Source organism: Rhinopithecus bieti, unplaced genomic scaffold (assembly GCF_001698545.2).
Source record: "Rhinopithecus bieti isolate Rb0 unplaced genomic scaffold, ASM169854v2 scaffold_12478, whole genome shotgun sequence".
NCBI classification, from domain to species: Eukaryota; Metazoa; Chordata; class Mammalia; order Primates; family Cercopithecidae; genus Rhinopithecus; species Rhinopithecus bieti.
Genome location: NW_016807367.1, coordinates 1197187 through 1205627, shown reverse-complemented (window position 1 = coordinate 1205627; position 8441 = coordinate 1197187). Strand labels below are relative to the sequence as shown.

At 42.8% G+C, this 8441-nt stretch overlaps 1 protein-coding gene across 3 annotated transcripts in view; it reads left to right on the top strand.

Annotated features, from left to right (window-relative positions):
• The first annotated feature begins 853 nt into the window (after positions 1-853).
• MMAA (metabolism of cobalamin associated A) overlaps positions 854-8441 on the top strand; it is a 45396-nt gene continuing 37808 nt past the window's right edge. The window contains exon 1 of one of the 3 annotated variants that reach the window (XM_017881516.1): positions 854-1794. The gene's annotated coding sequence lies outside the window, so the exon portion shown is untranslated. Of the gene's footprint in view, positions 1795-4709; positions 4742-8441 lie in introns of those variants that run through there. The other 2 variants (XM_017881514.1, XM_017881515.1) reach the window with 2 other exon arrangements.

The following is an 8441-nucleotide window of genomic DNA, read 5'->3' as shown; positions in this document are numbered from 1 at the left end:
CCTCCTGCCTTTTTTTATTGTCTTCCACATTAACCTTATTGAAAGGTCCAAACAAATCACATTCTGAATTTATCCGAGTGTTTCCTCACAATCAGATGCAGGTTAAACGTTTTTGGCAAGAGTGTTACGTAGGTGTATTTCCCATAGCCTCATAATGACAGGTTCATATTTTCGCCGGTATTGGTAATGCTAGCAACTTTTTTCCCATGAAGCATCTATTAACATTTTGCAAGAGACTAAAGTTCCACAGAAATGTGTTCCCAAAGCTGTACTGTTTAGAAAACTTCTGAATAAAAAAGTGACATGCATGAAAGTGTTTTAGAGTTTGTAGAATGAAAAGCAAGTTAAAGATTAACTCAATTTTAAAATTAACAAACTTCTTCTAAGGTAGCACAAACTGGGCTTTCATGAAACGTAACCCTTATCAAAACAATTGTTCAGATGAGCAACGCCAAGTTTAAAGAAAGGAAGTAAAACGTCTCAAGAACTGTCATTCTGTTTGTGTTCAATAACTGAGATTTGAAAGGTCTGATTCTATGTTCTCTCCACTAGATCCTCGGCTTCATTTAGACTTGTGCTTAAATTTCTGTCATTGACTATTGGGTCTACAATCACTCTTTGGAGTAAAAGTGGTAGTCTTTTAGTCCAAATAGTAATAATGAAAATGGTGAGACCAGTAATTCATTTTTTATTATTCCATATTCAGTAAGAATCAACCTGTATCTAATAGTTGAAAAGGCCTGAAGCCTCCCAAATGCATGTCATTACACAAATTCTGTGTGAGGACTGACATCTTGATTCCATATACTAATTATACTGCATGACCCCCATTTATAACCATACCTACTTGTCATAATTCGATTCTGGCTGTTGCCTATGGATGCTATCTTTATCACATTATAGCAAACATTTGGGTGATTAAGTTTTTCTCAAAAATTCTAGAATAGCATACAACGGCTTTAGTACTTATTACGTCATCTAAGAGGTTTTTAAAAAATCAGTTACCACTCCGCCCACGCAGTGAGGTAGCAAATATTATGCCATTTCAGGCTTGTGCCTTTCCCCCCTTGGGATTTCCCGTGGACATCCCTGCAGCAGTGAGGCCGTAGTCCTGGCTTTGGGTGCATGTTCAGAAATACTAATCAAAACGAATGGGTGCCTTTCAAGAGAAAAAAATTGTGGGAACTTCAACCTTTAAAAACCATGCCATGGTTTAAAAACGTAAAACTCTATTTCGGCCGAACGCTGAGCATTTCTTCAAATCACTATGAGAAGCTTGAATGTCTTTAAATTCACCGGTCTGTAAAACGTAACGCGTCTCTCCCTCACCCCACATTATAAGTTTCCAAACAGTGGAAGAAGGGGCTCCGGGGGTCCTGGCCCCAGGCTGCTGGGGCTGACAGCAGGACTCGGCCTCCGTCCGACTCCGTCGCGAAGGCCGGGAGGGAACGAAAGTTACCCTCGAACTTCGGAGGCGAAAGATTCCACGGGGACCTTAAAAAGGGCAAAACCTACCCTAAAGGCCTTAAACCGCCCTCCCCTCCCCCGCCAGAGAACTTCCTGGCGCAGAGCTTCCGCAGCCTGCCGCAAGCTGGGAGCCCTTCACGCTCACGCGCTCTCCGCCACACGCCGGAATTGCGCGGCCACGTCCGCGGGGACCCTGGCCATGCCCCGCGCCGCCACCCGGCCCCAGGCGATCTCCGGGCCCCACGCGCCTGCAGTCGGCGCTGCTTCTGCGTGGGAGGATCCGGCGGAAGGGGCGGGGTCAAGCGGCACTTCCGTGACTTCGGGCGGGTGAGTATGGGGAGTGCGCGCGGCGTTAGGGAGTCGGGCCTGGGCTCCCGCCTATGGCCGCCCTCCCGCCGGGGGGCCAGCGCGGTCCTCCGGGGCGCCCCCTGGAGGATTTGGGGTGGGGGAAGGAAAAGGAGAGTATTATCGAATATTCTCCTGATATTGATGTTAGGGGTGCGGATATGTGTGGACAGGCAGGAATCGGCAAATGGGTTCAAATAGAAGGTTTAACACGTAAACAGTGTTTTAAAATTCTCATTTTGGTTAGGTTTCTCAGGTTATCTTTGAGCCACAGCAAGGCAGCTTTGTTAAGGTAGCTCATCCTTTGTCGCTGCCAAACCAGGTGAATAGTTAACCTGAGGCCGGGTCGGAAAAAGCCACTATGACTCCTACCAAAGAGTGAAATTAAAACTCTTCCGGGAAATAAAATCCAGGATATAAAAGTAGAATTCAAACTAAAAGTTACAAACAGTATCTAGGTTCTGTCACATGCTGTGCCGGGCAGGGGCTAAATGTCAGCAGAGGGCATGCTGTCTTCATACGTATTTCTCATTAGAAAATGAAAGACAACCTAAACCAAAATAATATGATAAAAAAATTTTATTTATTATCTCTTAAGAGTTGTACCCTAATCCATATGTTTGGAAAACATAAGCTAATAAAACTTTTCCAACTTGGTAGAAAGCCAAAAGTTTCCAGAAAAACTGTGTGGATTATTCAGCATTTTGCGGTTGTCTACAATGTTCAGAATATTCTTTTACAATAATTTTGCACTAAATACTGGTTTGTGTTCAGGGTAACAAGAGGTTTTTAAAAAGTCAAAGACAGGGACGGGTACTTTAAGGTCTGTATCCTATTAGGAGAGACAAAACAAGCATGAAAAGTTACATAACCATAAGAAATGTAAATCACCATTTGAGATATTTGAAGATGTCAAAAGAAAACCTTTATTTAGAATGGAAAGAGCTGGTGAATGCTTGAAACATTTACCATTTAGCTGATTGTTGCCACATGGGAATGTGGGTCTCTCAAACGCAGATCCGATTGTCTCCAACACAGGCCAAAGATCTGTATTTTTGCGTAATTTTTCTTGATTTTAATGTTACTTGCAACCAATTTAGTTAACCCACACCTTCTCTGGGTGGGCCAGGTGCAACTAGTTTGTGACCTATGCAGATTTTCACCTTAGTACAGTCCTACACTTACGCAACGGTGCAGTTAAAGATTTTTTGACTTTACAGTGGGTTTATCCAGACACAAACCCCATTGTAAGATGAAGACTCTTTGTATTTAGAAATAATTGGAATTAGAGATCAGAAAAAGTCCTAGAGACTGGGATCGTCAGGAAAGATTTTAAGCTCAGTAGTATAGGAGAGAGATCATAGAGGGGGAAGGATGTAAAAGATGAATTAAATCTTGGGGTTGGGAGAGTGGCAGGTTTGGAAGATAGTAAGTAAACTCTCCTTAGAGGAAGTTTGGAAAGGCAAGTGCAAGAGGTGCTGCTGGTCTGGGGACTACACTTTGAGAACCACTGTCCTAGGGTACGGTGAACTTTTGGAGGAATTTGAGTAGGAGGGTAAGGAGATCACATTCACCTTTCAGGATGAGTCTTGCTGTGAAGTCTGGAAGGAGGACCGAGGAGGGAGAGAGAAAAGAGGAACGTTTCTTAGAGGCGATTAGCACCTGCTTGATGCCGGGCCCTGTCCCAGGCTCTCTCATGCATACTGTCTCATTCATACTCACCACGACCCTGATACGTAGATCTTAATGTTTTCATTTTGTAAGTGAAGGAACTTTGAGAATATGAGAAATTACCCAGGTATCATAGTTGGTCTCAGTGCTTCCTAGTTCAAGTCTAGATTTGAAATAGGGTGGTAGCAGTGGGAATGTATCAAAACATTTAATGGCGATGGAATTTAGAAAAATAGAGACTTCACAAGCACATTTAAGCCTAAAAGTAGAAATTTGGAAATCTGAATCTTACTGGAAAAGTGATAAAAGGTAAAGTGGACAGAGAACTTTAGAGAATCCCTTCATGAATTCGGTATTCATTCTTTATTATTCTTCACTCACGGTGACCTATTTAAAACCTATTTAAAAGTTGCTTATTTAAGAAGTCATCCTGCTCTACAAAAATTTCTGAAATTATTTGAAAAAGAGAAAATAAAGCCTTCTGTCGCGGGAGAGGAGGAGTGGAATGTGGTAAACAGATTAATGGCATTTGACAGCTTATCTTCAAAAGCAATTAGCATTGAGAAATGGAAACACATGATACAACACTGCATTGCCTGTATGAATTGTGCTGTGCTGCAGACACTGATCTACTGTATTGATTTTGGAAATTCTGTATGCTTTTTCTTGCCAGAGTAGTTATTGAAATTGAGAATATTCATTGGATCAATTTCAAGATAAATATCCCAAGTCAGACTGCTGCTGCTGAGCAAATTTTTAATGAAGGAAAATATCCATATATTGAAATCAGTTTAAAAAGAAAGTCCTTAAAGTAAACATATATTACTGTAAAATCTAGAAAAAAATGTACATTTTATAAACATCAATTAACTGAGTAATCAGTGTAGTGGAGTTATTGACCCATGCAGAATTATGGCATACATTCATTAATTCTGTGAGCAAATAGTTGTGCTATAAATAGAAAGATAACTGATATGGTTTGGCTGTGTCCCTACCCAAATCTCATCTTGAATTGTAACTCCCACAATCCCCACATGTCATGGGAGGAGCCTGGTGGGAGGTGATTGAATTATGGGGACAGGTCTTTTTCCTGTGCTTTTCTCATGATAGTGAATGAGTCTCATGAGATCTGATGGTTTTAAAAACAGGAGTTCCCCTGTACAAGCTCTCTCTTTGCCTGCTGCCATCCATGTAAGACATGACTTGCTCCTCCTTGCCTTCTGCCGTGATTGTGAGGCTTCCTCAGCCATGTAGAACTGTAAGTCCATTAAACCCTTTTTCCTGTATAAATTACCCAGTCTCAGGTATGTCTTTATCAGCAGCATGAACTCAGACTAATACACTAGATATAGCCTACTTTGAGGTATCTTACTGAATCTTGTAAAGCTGGGGAATTTCTCTTGTATTTTGTTAGTGCTTAGCTTACAAATTGTAGGATGAAGCTATATTCTTAGGAATCCTGAAAATTAGTTGAAACATTTTGATTGGATTATTATTATTTTATGGCTGTTATGCTTTTAATGGAGGCAGATACAAAATTCATCAATGCAAAATAATGTTTTACATACTCATTAACATAGTGATTAATGTAAATTATATTTTGACAATGTAAAATACAGTGTATTTGGCCTCAAAAAAGAAACTACAGAGTTAGCTGCAACTTAAGATAATTGGAAAGGCTCCTTACGTTATTTTTTGCCCACCACCTTTATTGTAATAGTTCTGTATGATATCTGGGGAGGGAATTAAAAAATAATACAAAACTCTTTCAGCTGTGGTTCAGAGAACTGTAGTGAAACTGTATGGCAATGACATTGTGAGACCCTGAAGTTTCCCCAGAAGTATCTCAATAAGAGGCAGTTAAGAAGCTTAATAGTTTCAAAGTCTGGAAAGCAGCAAATACATCTTAGAGAATTTAAAAACATTATAAACCCCACTTCTCTTCTACAGAGACATTTTAAAGCATGGACATAACTTTAAGGAGATAGAGAAAACATCAGTAGTTTTCATAAAGCTTCAGTGAACACACCCCAAGGCACAAGTGTTGAAAATGGCCTGTTCACTAAAATGTCATTTNTGTAATCCCACCACTTTGGGAGGCTGAGACGGGCAGATCACAAGGTCAGGAGATTGATACCACCCTGGCTAACACGGTGAAACCCTGTCTCTACTAAAAATACAAAAAAATAGCCACGCGTGGTGGCCGGCACCTGTAGTCCCCGCTACTCAAGAGGCTGAGGCCGGAGAATGGCGTGAACCCGGGAGGCAGAGCTTGCAGTGAGCTGAGATGCGCCACTGCACTCCAGCCTGGGCAACAAAGCGAGACTCCATCTCAAAAAAAAAAAAATTAGCCAGGCATGGTGGCACGTAGTGCCTGTATGTAGTCCCAGCTACTCAGAAGGCTGAGGCACAATAATCACTTGAACCTGGTAGGTGGAGGTTGCAGTGAGCCGAGATCGGGCCACTGCACTCCAGCCTGGGCGACAGAGTGAGACTGTCTCAAAAAACTGAAAAAAGCAAAAACAAACAAACAAAAAAAGCAAGTTCCTCAAGTGGAAAAAAAATCTATCTCCTCAATCCTCCCTCGCCATAAAGATACATTCATGGCTTCCTCAACAGCCCAACTGGCTTGGGACCTTGGGAATTCACAACCTCTGTCCAGTCTGGAATTCTTTCTGCAGCCTGTTCCTCATAGAGAGTCCATCAGCCTTCTTGTAAATCCCTTTGGTGACCACAGCTCACTACTTCACAATGCAGTCCATGTTGTTAGAAGGTTCTTCCTGATTTAGAACCAAAATTTGACATTCACTTTGACTTGTCCTACTTCTGCCATCTGTGTTTGTAAAGAGGAAGGCTCTTCTGCCAAACTTGGCCCTGCAGGCACTTTAAGAGATTGTTCTGGTGCCCTGAGTTTGTTCATTTATTTGTTTGTTCACTCATTCATGACTCTATACAGAACATTTGCTGTGTGCCAGGCCTTGGGGCCATAGCAGAGAATAAATAAGGTTGAGGCCTGTCCTCCTGTGGCTTATAGTCTGTGTAAGAAGCCAACAACCAAACCAACAGTAATAATAAGGCATGGTCACGGCCAAATAGGAAAGATGTGGGTGGACCTGGAACAGGAGGCAAGGCCCTCACCCACATGGGTACTGGGAAGACTTTCTGGGGCCATCTCCTGTGGTTAGGCAGAAGGTGAGCAACTTCCATGAAGTTCAAAGTTTCAAAGAAAAACAGAGAGTTTTGCTGATGCTCTGAGCTTAGTCTGCTCACTGGAAAATGCAGCATCATGGAAGAGGGGATGGGAAGAGCCACCTAAGCAGTGAGAGAGAGCACGGAGTGTCTGGAGGCAGATAAGCCCAGTCTTTCGGGAGCACACAAGGGATGAAGGAACTATGAGGGAACAGGCCCAAGATGAAGGAAGAAGCACCTTTGGGCCCCTGAATGCCATCTCAATGACAGTGTTCAAGGCCCAGATCTAGCCTGATGTAGGTTACCTCTCTTGCAGGCACTGCATTTCCACTAACATGGCCCAAGAAAACATCTGCCTTTGGTTTCTATTTTTTGAGATAGAGTCTCTCTCTATTGCCTAGACTGGAGTGCAGTGGCGCAATTTTGGCTCACTGAAACCTCTGCCTCCCAGGTTCAAGCGATTCTCCTGTCTCAGCCTCCCAAGTAGCTGGGATTATAGGCGTGTGCCACCATGCCCGGATAATTTTTGTATTTTTAGTAGAGATAGGGTTTCACCATGTTGGTCAGGCTGGTCTTGAACTCCTGACTTCAAGTGACTCACCCACCTCGGTCTCCCAAAGTGCTGAGATTACAGATGTGAGCCACCACATCCAGCCAGCATCAACCTTTTATTTTTTTTTTCAGACGGAATTTTGCTCTTGTTGCCAAAGCTAGAGTGCAATGGCACAATCTCGGCTCACCGCAACCTCTGCCTCCCGGGTTCAGGCGATTCTCCTGCCTCAGCCTCCCGAGTAGCTGAGATTACAGGCATGTACCACCACGCCCAGCTAATTTTGTATTTTTAGTAGAGATGGGGTTTCTCCATGTTGGTCAGGCAGCTGGTCTTGAAGTCCCGACCTCAAGTGATCCACTAGCCTCAGCCTCCCAAAGTGCTGGGATTACAGGTGTGAGCCACTGCGCCTGGCCCAACATCAACTTTTTGATCATAACTTGAAGTATACCTGTGGCCCTTCAAAGCCCTCAAGGATTCTTCACTCAAACTGCTGAAAGACCAAGATACCCCCATCTGGGGATCACACAGCTGTGTTAATGAACCTAAGACCGAGTTTTATTTCCATTTTTCTCTTATTTCCTTTTTTCTCTGTTTTGATTATACAAGCAATACACGTCCATTTTAATTAAAAATTTAAAATATAATGTTTATTATCTTACAGTTTCTGAGATTCAGGAATTTGGGAGTGACTTACCTGGATAATTCTGGCTCAGGGTTTCTTATGAGATTGCAATCAGGATGTCAGCCAGGGATGCAATCATCTGGAGGCTTGACTAGGACTGAGGGTTCACTGCCAAGGTGGCCGGCTCATAGACCTGGCAAGATATTGCCTATTGTTGATAGCAGGCCTTGTAGCTCCACCACTTGGACCTCTTCATGGGGCTGCTTGAGTGTCTTTATGGCGGGGCAGATGACTTTCACCAGAGCAAGTGATCCAAGAAAGAGATCAAAGAGGAAGCCACAGTGCTGTTTAGAACATACTTAGTTCTATTTTTGGGAGTGGAATTAGGCTTCCCTTTTTGAAGGGAGAAGTGTCAGATAACTTGTGGACTTTTTTTTTTTTTTTGTAGAGACAAAATCTCACCATGTTGCCCAGGCTGGTCTCGAACTTCTGGGCTCAAATAATCCTGCCTTGGCTTTCCAAAGTGCTGGCATTACAGGGGTGAGCCACCTCACCAGGCCTATACACATCTTTTTTTTTTTTTTTTTTTTTTTT